The sequence below is a fragment of the Stenella coeruleoalba genome, assembly GCF_951394435.1.
Source record: "Stenella coeruleoalba genome assembly, chromosome: 21".
Lineage (NCBI taxonomy): Eukaryota > Metazoa > Chordata > Mammalia > Artiodactyla > Delphinidae > Stenella > Stenella coeruleoalba.
In genome coordinates, this window is record NC_137167.1 from 30,118,576 (window position 1) to 30,133,579 (window position 15,004).

Sequence of the window (15,004 nt, forward strand, 5' to 3'; positions counted from 1 at the left end):
TTTCCATAGACTCCTCAAGAAATAATAACAACAAGTCACATGTAAATAGGATTTTTTAAAATTTTCAAACATTTAGTCTTAGGTTATCTCAGCTGATTAACACACAATCTAATGGAGAATATAGTCAGGTTGAGGCAGTTCCATTTTAGGGATGGAAAGGAAATGAAAATCAGAGGCTTAAGTGAACTTCCCCAGGTGAGCAGTTCGTGAGTGGATTCCTGAAAATCAGAAGGCTAAGTGAACTTCCCCAGGTGAGTGGTTCCTAAGTGGATTCCTGAAAATCAGAGGCTAAGTGAACTTCCCCAGGTGAGCAGTTCGTAAGTGGATTCCTGAAAATCAGAGGCTAAGTGAACTTCCCCAGGTGAGCGGTTCCTAAGTGGATTCCTGAAAATCAGAGGCTAAGTGAACTTCCCCAGGTGAGCGGTTCCTAAGTGGATTCCTGGCATATCTGACCAATCAAGTGCCCATTGTTCTATGTTACCTCTGAAGAACATATATCTGAGTGAACAAAGCAAGGCAGGGCTCTTGTTCGTGAAGATTCCTTGCCGCTTCAGCCCGTGGTCCTTTCCTGCTGGAAGTTGTCACTCATACCATATCGTTGAACCAGTCATGCAAAGAGCAATGAACATTCATTACAAGTAAGAAATGTAAAAGAATAATAAAAGCAAATGTCCTGATGTCGGAGACCAGGAGCCAAGCTCTTTCTAGGCTAATTACAGAGCGTGGTAGGATACCTTCTTTCCGTATTTCTGTTCACTGCCCGAGTCCAGTTTGCTCACAGATAAGCTGAACTTACTTTAAGAGTCACCAAGAAAATCTCCTTCTGGTTCCTGTCTTGATTCCCAGCTCAAGTTTCAATGAACATTTGGTATAATGCCTCGGCCTCTCCCCAGGCTCTCCTAAACTTACTCGTGGCTGTTTTCTAAATGGAATCAGACAGACGCGTGGGGCTGCATGGAGCGGGGTCTCTCTTAATCACAGGCATCTCTGTGGAGCCCTTTGTCGTCCCTTCAAAGGATGGAGGAGCAGTGCCGGCCTTGGAGGGAATGCCTGCCTGGGAAGGGATTTGAAACAGGCTTAGCTTTTGCTCCCAGGTGAAACACGACAGGTCTTCGTGCTTCAGGACAGGCAGACACATACTCAGCCAGGAGTCCTGTCATTCCATGGGCATCTCTCTGTCCACTAACGACTAAACAAACACACACACAAAGGAATGGGCCAGGGCCCAGAATACTGGGGAACCTGGGTCTGGTTCTGCCTCTAGTCCCTTCACTTGACCTTAGTTTCCTCAAAAATAAAATGAGGTAGCTGGTCTAGACCTCTGAGAGCCATGACAGCTTAGCATGTGGGTGTAGAATCAGTGCCTCATCGGTGATCAGGGATAGCTGGGGCCGGGGCAGGGGGGCAGGGGCATGCCTGGGATTCTGGCTAGTCTCTTCTCTGGGTGGAAGTGGAGCTGGGAGCCGGGACCCTCTGCTGGCCCCAGGAGGGCCTGGACTGTTCCTGGTGGCGAGATCCTGGGCCCCAGGCAGCCGGTGAGAGACAGAGGGGCCCAGCAGTGTTCATACCTGCAAAGTCTTTATACATCCCCCACGGCTCCCTTTTCTGAGCTAAGTATAATTATCTCCCACTGTGCCTCTCAAAGACTCAGCTTCCTCTTCTGAGATGGCCAGTAGCAGCTAGGAAGGACAGGGCAGTCCTTCCCTCCACTCCAGCGGGCTCCAGTGTCCCTCCACTCAGGACCCTCCCGCCCCCCCCCCCCCCCCGCACACTGCACAGCGGAATCTGTTGCTGGAGCTCTGTGCCCCCACAGGCTCTTCGGTGCCCCCCATGTTGGGATCTATCACTGTGCTGCTGTTACTTATTTACATGGCTGCTTCCTCGCTGGCCTGTGAAAGCCTCAGGACGGGTCTGGGTCTTACTCCTCTATGGAACTTTAGTGACCAGCCAAGCACAGTCAGTGTGAAAGAGGTGAAGAAATGAATCAATTAATCCAAGCCTCAAACACCAACCTTCAATCTACCACTGCTGTCCTTTCTGCCCCAAGGACAGGACGTGGGAGCCACCAGGGGACTGGGGACACCACACCGTGACGACTGCCGCATCCCTGTCACAGCCTAAAGCCTGCATCCCCCCTCTTCTCTCACAACTGGTCAGAAAGTGGGACAAAGACCTTACTAGCTCTGCCCTATTACATAGCCTCACAGCTGAGCACGTGACCCATTCATTTTCGGGGGCTCCCTGCTCCCCCACCGTAGGCAGCAGAACTAGAGAAACAAGGCTGGGAGAAGCCCTGAAGAGCCCTCCTGGACCCTGAGTCTCCACGACAAGTATTCGCCTGCCTGGCCCTGCCCCTCAGACACAGAATCGTACACGGAAAAGGGGCCCAAGGGGTCATTTAACAAAACCATCTCCCGATAAGGAGCACAGTGTCATGGAAAGACTCTTGACTGAGGAGTCAAAACCCCAAATTCCAGTCCTGCAACCGTCATGCCTGTCAGGCTCCTCATTTGAAATGTGGGCATATATTTGTATCCGCTGAGTTCAAATTCCTTGTGAATGATAGAGCATTGGGCCTCTATGGGTGATTAATTTTGTTAGTTAATGGTGGAAACTTCTCGATTCAAGTAAGACATAGAATGATTTGAGATTGCTTTTCAACGTGGAAATAGTACACATCACATTTGAATACCAGCGGGTGGAGTAATTTAGTGATCAGAATACAGACATGCATACACACGGACCCATTTACACAAGGTCTTTCCCTGTACAATTATAGCCTGAGTGGATTTTTAAACCCCTCAAGGGTGAAACAGTCCCTCAGCCGAGTTCAATGTCGATAATCTTTGTCAGGTTCATCTGGACTCTTCAGACGAACATGTTTGCCCTCCCCATGTCTTGGGGTCTTTGAACACAGGTAAACTGCAGAGAGAGGTGACAAGCTTGCTCCTTCACCTGCCTCTGAAGGAGATTGTCGCCACCAGGTCCTACCCTGCGACAACCGCGTGCTGTGGAGGTGACTGTGCTAATACCATGGACCATCTCTCGGGCCAAGCCCTGCCTGCTCACACTTCCAGAGCAATCCGCTGCCTTCTGAAACCCACGCCGGCCTTGGAGGCAATGCAGCAGGAAAAGGCTGCGATGGAACTTTAACAAAACAACACGAAAACTCTCCAAAGTGGGCCACAGGCCGTACACGTTGACGATCGTGTTGCACTAGCGCAGCCTGTCAACTTCCTCTTCTGGGACAGAACCCGCCTCCACGAAACGCAAATGATGCCATCTCCTCCGGAAGAACCTAGTAGAGCCCGATCACGTACGGAGGAGTCAGGGAAGCCAAGGCCCCGGAAACTCAGAAATCCACCCATGGTCCCGGGCTACATCCCTCTCTTGGGGGTGAAATAAGGATCCTCCAAACTCGGGAGTCTGCAGCCAGACCAGACCTTCCGAGGCCCCGACCCTCACTTCTGCCCCAAAGTCTCCAAGGGCTATTGCCTGTCCTCATGTGGGGCCCTGAGCCGCTCCAACACGGACTACGAGACCCCTCACACCAAAACCCGGGTGACCCCAGCTTCAGCTGTCCCCTTGCTGAGCTCCAACCCGCCCAAGCGGCCTGAAGCTCTGGGACTTCCTTTGATCTTTTACCTCCTGGATTTTGTACGTTCTGCTTCCGAGGCCCTGGCGATGCTCACCCACGTCCAGTCTTTGCCCTTCAGGCCTAGGCTGACACGGCACCTGCTGGGACACGGCACAGCGCCCCCAAGTGACCTGGGGCCCCTGCTGCACTGCCCGAGGACACCTGGGGCGAACACCATCCCCCGCCGGCAGCCACGCTCCTCTGCTTGCCTGATGCGCCCTTGGAAGCCCAGGGCCTGAGGCCTGTCCACCATTTGTCTCGAGCTTGTAGCTCAAGTCCAGTACATTTCAGAGGCAGAAGAAGAAGGAGAAAAGACAAAAAGAAAGACAGGAAGTTAAGAGAAAGCTCTTAACTTTAAGACAAGTTAAGACAAGCCACCAGGCCTTGTCTGCAAAGAGAGCTGCTGACCTCTCTGAGGTCAAGGCCCAGGATCCCACGTTTCTCCTCAGGTAATGCTCTCTCTGAAACGGGGTGTCTCCCACCTGGCGTCTCTCCTCGTACAGCACTATCTTTCTGGGTACAAACGCGGGCCCCCGAGTGAGGTTTGCCCTCTAGAATACGCCTCCCTCTCTGACGTGAAGTGCATCATATGACATGTCTCCTCCGAGAGCGCTGTCCCTGTCTCTGAGCAGGAAGGCTAGCCTTCCCTCTCACAGATCGTTAGCGGGTCTGTGGATCGTGTGAAATGACCAGCGTCCACTGCAGCTCCGCTCTGTCTGCCACTCCTTCGGAGCCTTACTTAGTGGGGGGATGTGGTGATGGGCAGAGTCATGTTACTGCAGGGAAAAGATAGTGAAGCTGCTGGAGAGGATGTAAGGGAACCACGATTCTCTACCTGAGGCCATGGTTCTCAGCTCTGGATGCACAGTAGTTTCACTCAGGTCCCTTTACAGAATTAGCTAAGGACCCACACTATTCAGTCAGTCATCCCTACAGGTGGTGCCTTGGGCGCCATATGTAATTCTTAAATGCTGCCAAGGTGGTACTGAGAACCACAGGGCTAAAGGAGACGGTTTCTGAAGGGTGAAGACACTCCTCTGGCTCGAGACACCGACTTGGGCTGGTAGCTGCCCCGTCTCTGCTCCCCCAGCTTCCTCCCTGGAACAACACAGTGACGACAGTAAAGTGAAATGTGCAGCTTTTCCAGTTTTTCACGGCGGCGCTCGCCGGGAACTGCACCACACCTAGCGTCAAGCGTCACACCCGAACATCCTGTTCCATGAGTCACCACGGCTCCGCCATCAGCTGGGCGGGCAGAGGTGAAGCCAGGGAGCCCCAGGCTGGCTCACTGTGAGACTTCACACCCCTGGTGCCCTTCCCCTTTGCTCCCTGTCATTCTGGCATCCGCTCATGTGGAAGGAAGACACCATGAGTCTTGGGAAAGGAATTTGCTGGAGAGACAGCTCTTCATGAAAAGAAGGATGAAGAAGCACCATGATGACAGAAAGCTTTGTTCCAGGATCTTCCACTCCAGCAATTTTCCTCTCCAGGTGCCAGCGCCCACCCTGACCACGCCATGGAGGGTAAGGGTCTCGTGGGTACGTGGTCCCACCTTCCCTTTGCTGCCCGCTTCCTGCTGGCATAGTGATGCATGCCTCCACAGGCCCCCACCCCCTGCTCTGGGAGCAGCTCTTCAGTGCTCTATCCAAACAACTACCGAAGCACCATTTGAGAAAAGGGTATAAGCTCTTAGTTTTTTTTGTTTTTTTGCGGTACACGGGCCTCTCACTGTTGTGGCCTCTCCCGTTGCGGAGCACAGGCTCCGGACGCGCAGGCTCAGTGGCCATGGCTCACGGGCCCAGCCGCTCCGCGGCATGTGGGATCTTCCCGGACCGGGGCACGAACCCGCGTCCCCTGCATCGGCAGGCAGACTCTCAACCACTGCGCCACCAGGGAAGCCCGTGCCCATGCTTTGAATCATTACAACGTACACATCATGACCTTACAATTTTATTTGTCGATTATAACTCAAATTCAAAAATCAGAAAGTCAAAAATAAAATAAAAAGGACATGGTCTAATTAATTTAAAAGAGAAAGAAAACAGGAAGGGAAGAAAGGAAGAGAGAGGGGAGGGAGGTTTCTGAGAACCAGGAATCCAGACACGAACAATGAGACAAGTTTTAGGGAAGCGTCGTTTGGCTCAATAAGGAGAAAAGTAAAATGATAGGCATAGCAGCTGAAAGTAAAGTGGGATCCTTTTGGGAACACTGAGTTCACCAACGTTAGAAGTGTTGCAGAAGAGGCAGGAGTCAACCGTCACGTGAGGCATTTTGTTACATGACCTTGCAGATCCCTTTAACTCTTGAGATCTTGTTGCTAATGATAACAAAGCAAGAAAACAGTCACTTTTAAATAGTGGATTAACTCCCCTAGAAGCATGGGCTTGACCATTTCAGCTCGGTTCTATTTCCTCCTATGGAGGGAAGGCGCACTCACCGCCCTATGCTTACCTCATGGGGATGTGAGAAAGGTCAGTCCTCGATAAGATTTGAAGCCCTCCCCCCTTGAGCTCTTCTCCCCACAGAAAATGCGGGTTGATTCTTATCTCTGTTCGCTCATTCCGCATGAACCTTCAAAGGACAAGTCATTCCCAGGCTTGGCGGCAAGGTTTATTAGTAGAAGCAGGGGGGCTTCCCTGGTGGCGCAGTGGTTGAGAGTCCGCCTGCCGATGCAGGGGACGCAGCTTCGCGCTCCAGTCCGGGTACATCCCACATGCCGTGGAGCAGCTGGGCCCGTGAGCCATGGCCGCTGAGCCTGCGCGTCTGGAGCCTGTGCTCCGCAACGGGAGCGGCCACAGCAGTGAGAGGCCCGCGTACCACACACACACAAAAAAAGCTTTATAGCACCAGTTACAGTGCTAGGTACATAACAGTTCAGGAGATGCCAGTCATTATGTGTAAAGCATTTGATGGTTTCCCATTGCTTATTTCAGCAACAGCCAATAGGTTCATTTCAAGTATCAGTTCTGATTATATAACAGTGCCGGAAGTCCTACATTTTCAAAAATTTTCCCTGGGGGTCCTCTTGCCTTTGGATGCATTACTTCCTCCACCCCAGCCCCTGGCCCATTGACGAGTTTACTACATAGCTGTTTTCTAAGAGCCACCTATGCCCTAAAATTCCTGCTCAGAGAAGCAGCCAGCAGACCGTGTAGGCTAGCACCAAGAGCTGCTGTCTGGTGAGCTTTCACTGGGGTTGAGCGTGAAATGCAGTCAAAGAATCTGATTAAAGTGTAGAAGTATAAACAGAAAGTAAAGCGCCATGCACACTTCATTCTTCTTGGGATGAAAACATTGCTGTCAGATAGGTAGGAGGTCTTTAGGGTGACTTTATATGAATTTTTGATGTAATAGCCTTGATTTTTGCCCTCAGGAGTCAAGAGATCAGCCCCACCTTGTTGGGTGTGATTTTAGACTCTGGGAAAATGCACACAGCATCACATTACCGCTAAGGCTTCAAATTCCTCAAATAGCTTGAGCTTGTTAGAAGGTGTCACGTCTGCAGCCTGGCTCTCTCTCCAGAGCATGTCTCCCTTCATGCCTGCCGGGGGTCACCACCTTGATTGTCTCTCCCTATCGATGATACCACCATCTACCTGTCCCCTGAACAGAACACTGGCGGTCTTCCTAGCCTGCTTCCTCGCACTCTTAATTCCTTCTCTCACGCTCAGTCGTACCAACTTTGGATTCTACCTTCTGGCTGGTTCTCGCTCTCAAGTCTGTCTCTTTATCCCATTGTTTTTGGGAACTAAAGAGCCCTCAGTTCAGCTCTTGATCTCCTGACCTTTAGCCTCATAATCCTCTAACCCAACCTCCATATTATATTTGCTGTAAATTTTTTGCTAAAATATAAATTCATTCAGATTGTTGTCCTTTGTAAGTCCTTTGTTGACTTTGCATTGCCTGCTGAGGTTCTCTACTTCCTAACTCTTCTGGTATTATTTCTCCTTTATGATATATTTTTTTCTAATTCCTAGTTTGAAAATACCTCCGATTATTCAAAGGATGAAAGCACTGTAGGTCATGAATATCTACTTTCTCATTAACACAAGGACGCAAGTAAAAAGACACCATCTATTAAAGGTGATAAGAAATGTTCACAAATAGTGATAGTATATGACATTTACTAAGGAGTTTGGCAATAGCTCCAAGTATAGTACAAAATATGCCCGGGATAAATGCAGAGTAGAGAGCAATCACTTTCAGCCAGGGTGGTCAGCATCGTGAGGAACTGGTATGTGAGCAGGGCTCTGTAGGTTGTGCAAACAGCTGTGTGGAATGAATTGACTGGACACCCTGATTGAATTTGAGTAATTAGGAAAAGAGAAGAATCAGAAAGAATTAAATATATAAAGATGATGGGATACCTTATCTAGCTTCTCTAAGTCTTGGCTTCCTCAACTGTGAAATGCAGATAATTATATTAACCTTATTGAATTATTGCACAATTCAAATAAAATAAATGCATATAGATTGCTCGGCATGGGGTCTGCATGTAGTCTGTGCTCAATAAATGTCAATTATCATGATAATGACGACCATTATTATCATTGCTGTGATAATATTAAATTCTTGAAGATGTTCGCTTTTATGGCCTTGGAGAACAGAAAGAGGAAAAATTCCATAATAAACCAAAGATAGCAATCAAATGATAGGAGGAAATTGGAAAGTGTATGTCTTTTATATTATGTGTTACCATGTCAAATGCCTGTGTCTTTCCACCATTAGTGAAGGGCACAGAGCCCAGAGACTAAATATTGTTTATCGATGTATCTGTCAAGGCACCAGGTCCCAAGGTCCTAAAATAGAGTCACTATCCACAAAGTTTTTTGGATGTTGAGTTGAAGTAGAGGGACAGGTTTCAAGATTGAAAGTAGCCCCACAAGTCACATGTCGCAAAGAGATCAAATCAAATGATTACTGGCAAAGAAGCCATTGGATTGGAGATGCCAAAGTCATTGTTGAACTTGGAGAGAGTGCTTCTGATGTATTTCTTGAGACAGATGCCGGGAAGCAATAAATTGGGACCAGTTGGTTGAGGGAATATATACTGGTATAGACCACTCTTGAGAAATTTGATAATAAATGAGCAAAGACAGTGAAGTAATGGTTTGAGGGGAAAAAAGGGTCAAGGAGAGATTATTTTTAAGTAGAGAATTAAGTGCGATTATGGGCCATAACAACGGAGCTGGTAGAGAAAGAGAGGGTAAGAAAGTGGCTTGAGAGAGAAAGAGGATAAATAATGGTATATGGTTAAAAGAGGTGGATTCTAAAGGTATAGAAAGAAGAGCCTCGGAAAAGAGAAATACTCCCTCTAAAACAGAAAGAAAGAAGCGAGAACAGTAAAAACATACAAATTTGAGGGAGAGCCTGGAACATGGAGATTCACTGAGGAGAGTTGGCTCCTGTACCCTCCATTCCCATAAGTTAAAAATACTTGGTGAGAGAAAGAATTAATTTTTAGAGCCCTGCGTATGTCTTTTACATCTTTGCTTAATTTGTGTACTCTAAACCATCAGGGTATCTTCTTCCACAAAAAAAAGACATCATCAGGTGTCTAAGCTACAAAGAGAAATACAGGGAATAGCCGAAAATTTTTTAAAGCTGTATTAATTCAGGAGACATTTCTCCCCCTGGCAGGAGTCAACCTGGGTGTGTCCAGAAATGAAGAGTCTACCCTTTAAGCTCCAGCCTGAGTATAATATGAACGTTCATACAGTGAACCCAAGGTCTCTTCTGCAGTGAACTCTTCCCTTCCAGCAGACACAAAGTAGGCACTGCCCAAGTGTTCACCACTGAAGACAACACAAGCTCCTTCCTCTTCCCTCCTGAGAGGTTCTGTTCCCCATGCAGTGGCTCTCATTTTTTTTCCTGTTCTTGTAATATTCTTAGGCAACATCAAGTGTGGTCCTCACTTGAAGCAAAGTCAGGGAGGGTAATTTGAGAGGATTTGGACTTGTGACCCAAGTAGCACCTGAGAGGAGTGCTCTATGCAGAGGTGGTGCAGAATATGGACACAGAATCACTTTGCCAGTTTATTCGCCCTTTCCCAAAGCTAAGAAGTATCTCTGTGTCTGCTGGACCCATGAGTAAAATCCTGAGCGATAGTCCGTCATCAAGGCAATGGTGAGGCATCAATGGGTCTGGCTGGCTTAGAGTGGTCCATGTTCAGAGGAGTGGGAAATGGCTGTATGAAGGTAAGACGTGGTGGGTGCAGAGAACCTTGAAAAGGAGCCTTAGTGATGTAGCCAAAGAGGATCTTAAGCATCACCTCTTCAAATTAATTTATTTTTCATATAAAGAAATGAGGACTAGAAATGGCAATGTATGGTGATTTTAGTATTTGGACAATACAGAGTCTTAGTGACTCTCAGTGAGAGACCACTGAGAAGATATGCCCACGGCCTTCCTCAACAGTCTTTGAACCTTAATTCAAAGCTCCTGGGTGGGGCTTCCCTGGTGGCGCAGTGGTTGAGAGTCCGCCTGCCGATGCAGGGGACATGGGTTCGTGCCCCGGTCCGGGAGGATCCCACATGCCGCGGAGCGGCTGGGCCCGTGAGCCATGGCCGCTGAGCCTGCGCGTCCGGAGCCTGTGCTCAGCAACGGGAAAGGCCATAACAGTGAGAGGCCCGCCTACCACACACACAAAAAAAAAGCTCCTGGGAGGAGAAAACAGGCACACTGCCTCTACTGAGAGTTCTTCCCTCTGGTCTATGTCTAGCTGTGCTGAGAACCACCTTGCTGCTGAGGTGTGGAGGAATAGGACAGAGTGGCCGAGATCCAGCAAAGGTCCCTGGCATCAGTGGCCTGTCTCACAATGGCCACACTCCCAGAGCCATTGATAGACACCACTTGGAGGTAGATTATGTAAATGGTCTTTAACACACAAAGATTTTTGGAAGAGTTACCACCAGGCCCATTGGCCTAATTGTAAGCACGGCTTTCTCAGCCCTTCTCCTCGGTCTTTATTGGAGATGCTGGAGAGGTCAGCATTTTATTTATTTATTTATTTTTATTTTTAACATTTATTTATTTATTTATTGCTGGCTGCATTGGGTCTTTGTTGCTGCAAGTGGGCTTTCTCTAGTTGCGGTGAGTGGGGGCTACTCTTCCTTGCGGAGCACGGGCTCTAGGTGCGTGGGCTTCAGTAGTTGTGGCACGTGGGCTTTAGTAGTTGTGGCTCACGGGCTCTAGAGCACAGGCTCGGTAGTTGTGGCACACGGGATTTGTTGCTCCGCGGAATGTGGGATCTTCCCAGACCAGGGCTCAAACCCGTGTCCCCTGTATTGGCAGGCGGATTCTTAACCACTGCACCACCAGGGAAATCCAAGTTCAGCATTTTAGATCATTTAAATCTTAGATCTACAGCTCGGTGCTTTGTGACCACCTAGAAGGGTGGGATAGGGAGACGCAAGAGGGAGGGGATATGGGGACATATGTATATGTATAGCTGATTCACTTCGTTATACAGCAGAAACTAACGCACCATTGTAAAGCAATTATACTCCAATAAAGATGTTAAGAAAAAAACCTTAGATCTAATTTTTCATGAATTCTTCTCATCACCCCCACTACCAAATCAATGCAGACTTGTCCCCACGCTTGTCCACTTGGCTAGACTAGACGGTTCATTGTTCCCTAACTTGTCCCATCTCCCCACCATGTGCTCTGGCTCCTGGGGTGAACAGTTGTGTTTCTGACTCTGCTCCACCTGGTCAAGCAGATAGGAGTCCAGGACTCATGGTGAGCCAGGTATCCCTCACAGAACACACTTGTCTGTTCGTTGCACTTCCTGCCTTCACCTTTCTATTGATATTTCCTCTATTTTTTTTGTACAGTGGATGGAGCAAAATGTCAAATAAAATGTTCACAATTCAAGAGTATTTTCAGGAAGCTAAAGGGTCAACCATGTTTGCTCATGCCTGGGAGATGCCGAAATGCCAAGAATACTTGCTGCCTGAAGATGACGTAAAGTATTAGTCCACACCCAGGGGGTTTGGTGGAGACAGCTCAGTCACCTAGTGTGAAATACAGCCTTTGCCTTCCCGGTCCACGTCCCCATGTTGAAATGTAGCTTTTTCTGACTTGGGTTTGAAGGGAAGACCATATCTTTTAAAGCAGGAGTAACGGCTCAGATGCCTATAGGAAATATGCAAATATATTAATGTATGAAGCATGGGAATAAGAGTAAGTGGTAAGCTAATTTCTAAACCTCCACGGAGACAAAACAAAATACCTCCATAGATGGCCCCAAACTAAAAGCCTACAGTTTGCCACCCTTCCAGAAGAAAAGGCAGTCTGTGGTTACATAGTTAAGGCAAGGTTTTGTCTCTCCTGTTTTCTTTTCTTTTCTTTTCTTTTTTTGCGGTACGCGGGCCTCTCACTGTTGTGGCCTCTCCCGTTGCGGAGCACAGGCTCCGGACGCGCAGGCTCAGTGGCCATGGCTCACGGGCCCCCGCGGCATGTGGGATCTTCCCAGACCGGGGCACGAACCCGTGTCCCCTGCATCGGCAGGCGGACTCTCAACCACTGCGCCACCAGGGAAGCCCTCTCCTGTTTTCTTGCTTACATTCTTCTGGAGAAAAATAATTAAGCTAAGATAACAGTGATATCTTGGAATTCTAGAAGCTGCCTCACCTACAATGGGAAGCACACAACTGTGAGAATGTGTAAACGAAGGGCCACAATTAGTTGGTAGCAACCAGCAACTCTATACCATCATCTCAAAGCTCCCATTTTATGCTAAATCTTAAGATGTTGATAAAGTAGACAGGAGGGCAGTGTGTAGCAAAGTATTCTAGCTGGTGACAACGTAGTATTGGCACCAGAAGGGGAAGAATGAACAGAACTTTCATAGTGTTATGATTTACAGCATGGACTTGGAAGACGGTCAAAATGCAACAAGGGAAATTGAGGTAAATATAAGAATCTCAAATGGGAGGAGTTTAATATGGACAACTGGTTATAGAGGTGATAGGCTGAGAAATCAAGCCTATGGTGAGTCACTTCAGCATTTGCAACAGCAGAAAGGCACTACTATCCCTGGGGCTAGGGGGACAAAGACAGGAAGGAGGTAACCTTCCCAAAGCCTGGGATATGGACTGCGCAGCAGAAGCTGGGGTCGTGGTGGACCTGCCTGTGCAAGCCAGGCCCATGGATGAAGTAGCTTTCTGGCCAAAATTGAAAGCACAGAGGAGATGCCTTCTGAAGTTCAGGAAGATAAATATCCCGGCTTCTCACCAAGTCCTGCCTTCTCATCTTCTACCAGTGCATCCCTTTGGCAAACCTACATGGTACCTGGAGGTCAGGAGTGGCTGGGAAATGTACACAGTTCCCTACAGCTCAGGGCACTGCCATTTACTAGCTGGCTGGCCTAAGGAAAGTCACTCAACCTCTCTGAGCCTCAGTTTCCTCATCTGTAAAATGGGATAATGCGTATCCTTGCCCATATAACTTAAATAACAGTGGTCATGACAAGATTAAAATGGCTGCAAAGGAGAGCGGCTGAGTCACACTTAGACTCTGTGAAGATAAAGAAGAGTGGAAATCCTGCAAGGGAACCCATGCCACAACGTTTGCCCTACCTTGTTATTGGTAACCAGACCTCATTGGTTATTCTTCCCCAGACCACATGGGTGATCCGTGGTAATTTGCAGTTTACAAGTCAATTTTATATCATTAACTCATAGGGCTTTCACTGTGGACTAAACAGGACATTGATTACTCTCTGTGCTTTACTGCTGAGGTACAGATGCTCAAAGAGCTTAAGGAATTTATTCAGGTAAACCCAAATAATAAATGATAGAGCTGAGAGGTAAATGGGAACGTCTCACTCCAACCTGGACCTCTGCACTCCACATAGTACTGCCCCTGGACCAAAAACTTTGATCTACCAAATCTCTGCTCCATAGTTTAAAACCAGAGTTTAAAAAATAAATAAAGGATTAGAGGAGATGAGAGGAAAGTCTGACATGAGCAAAAATAGTTGAATTACTCAAGTCTCTCCTCTCTCCACCTATCAACATAGAAAAATGCTGACTCATAGCAGGGAGAAAACCCAGCACATCCAGTCAGCAGGGTCTGCATCTCCAAGCCCTGCGAGTCTAGGCCCTCTCGGCCCTGGGAGTCGCTGCTGTTCTTGTCAATGTCAGACTCACAGGCATGTGTGAATTACTCAATGGTAAACGTGTAACTGCTATTGCTTGAGAGGCCAAAAGTATTGGTGACATAAAAAAAGCTATCATAAGTCAAAAAGAAGGCAAATCAGAGTCACCAGTGTCTCCCCAGGGCAGAGAAGTGAACAGTCTCACTCTCCTATTGTTTGAATTTTTACCACAAATAAGAGTAACTTTTATAAACATCGTAAAATACAGAAATGTTCCTCAAACTTCATTTTGCGAGTGGGGTGAGTACCACTGCCATAGTACTTTCTCTCCCAAAGAACCTCTTAGGAAATAGTGGTGTTGCCTTGGAGAGCCCTCCCTGCTTTGAAGGGACAGGTTAGACCCTGGGCTCACTGTGGAGGTCTGCTCTCCAAGTGGGAAAGTAAGTCCTCACCGGTAACCAGAGCTCTGAGGACTCCAGCCCTGCGCCTGGGCGGAGAGCTGGTCCTAATTCTCGGTGACACCCCTGCAGCTATCTCTTTTACCCCCTGTGAGGCCGAGTGAGACTCTTACCCAGTCAGCACCTGCCCACCCGGAATTAGCCTCCTTCCCCGGTTAAACATGTCTGCATTGGGGAATCAAATTAGCGCAGCCTCTGTGGAAAACGGTATAACTACCATATGACCCAGCAATTCCATTCCTGGGTGTATATTCAAAAAAAAGCTAAACCCACTAATTAGAGAAGATACATACACCCCAGTGTTCATAGCAGCAGTATTTACAATTGCCAAGACATGGAAGCAAACTAAGTGTCCATCAACAGGTGAACAGACAAGGAAGATGTGGTACTTGTACATAATGGAATACTACTCAGCCATAGAAGGAACAAAATAATGCCATTTGCAGCAACATGGATGGACTTGGAGGATATCACGCTAAGTGAAGTAAGTCAGACAGAGAAAGACAAATACTGTACAATATTGCTTATTTGTGGAATCTAAAAAATGCAACAAACTAGTAAACATCACAAAAAAGCAGACTCACAGATATAAAGAACAAACTAGCAGTTACCAGTGGGGGGAGGGGAGGGGGGAGGGGCAGATAGGGAGAGGGGAGTAAGAGGTACAAACTATTATGTATAAAATAAGCTACAAGGATATATTGTACAATATGGGGAATATAGCCAATATTTTATATTAACAACATTATAATACAGGGAATATAGCCAGTATTTTATATTTTTAAAAGTGTGACTAATAACTGA